Source organism: Sinocyclocheilus anshuiensis, unplaced genomic scaffold (genome assembly GCF_001515605.1).
Source record: "Sinocyclocheilus anshuiensis isolate Anshui unplaced genomic scaffold, SAMN03320099.WGS_v1.1 scaffold389, whole genome shotgun sequence".
Lineage (NCBI taxonomy): Eukaryota > Metazoa > Chordata > Actinopteri > Cypriniformes > Cyprinidae > Sinocyclocheilus > Sinocyclocheilus anshuiensis.
The window spans coordinates 1,832,716-1,833,590 of NW_015536494.1; positions in this window are offsets into that span (position 1 = coordinate 1,832,716).

The following is an 875-nucleotide window of genomic DNA, read 5'->3' on the forward strand; positions in this document are numbered from 1 at the left end:
AGAAAAATTAAACATACTGGTATGGACTACAGTGAGCTTTTTCCTTGGTTTATGACATCACTTACCCCGATGTTTACATAAACCCTGCCCCCGGGAACATGCAACAACCCATAATGGTAAGGGGGTGTGACGTTTGCAGGCAACGTCAAGTCAAGTCACCTTTATTTATATAGCGCTTTTAACAATACAGATTGTGTCAAAGCAACTGTACAGCATTAATGTAAAGTTGTCTTTAACTGTGCCACTGTGAGAAATGTAGTTGTTCAAATTGTCAGTTAGTATACTTTTGTTCCTCAGGAAGTGATAAAAGCACAGGGGGATTGAAGGATGTGACTGTAGAGATACGGGAACTGTTGTCTGTTTGAGATTAAAGGGGTGGTTGATTATGATTTCACTCTTTTAACTTAAGTTAGTGTAATGTTGATGTTAGAGCATAAACAACATCAGCAAAGTTACGACGCTCAAAGTTCAGTGCAAAGGGAGATATTTTATTTTAAAGAAATCAGTTTAAGGACTCCAAAAAAAGGCTAGTAGGGACCAAAAAAATAAAAAAAATAAATAAAAATAAAAAAACAGAATAACTGTTATGGAAAAAGGTTAATCCCTTCCTAAAAAAGACTTGTAAGCTCAATCAGGTGTAGCTAATCACCTTCTCAATGGCACACAAAGCCATTTTAACCAACGGTATCGCTGGAAATGAAGTGTCCCCAACTAAGCAAGCCAGAGGCGACAGCGGCAAGGAATCAAAACTCCATCGGTGACAGAATAGAGCAAAACACCTTGGGAGAAACCAGGCTCATGTCGGGGGGCCAGTTCTCCTCTGGCCAGATGAAACCAGCAGTTCAATTCCAGGCTGCAGCAAAGTCACATTGTGC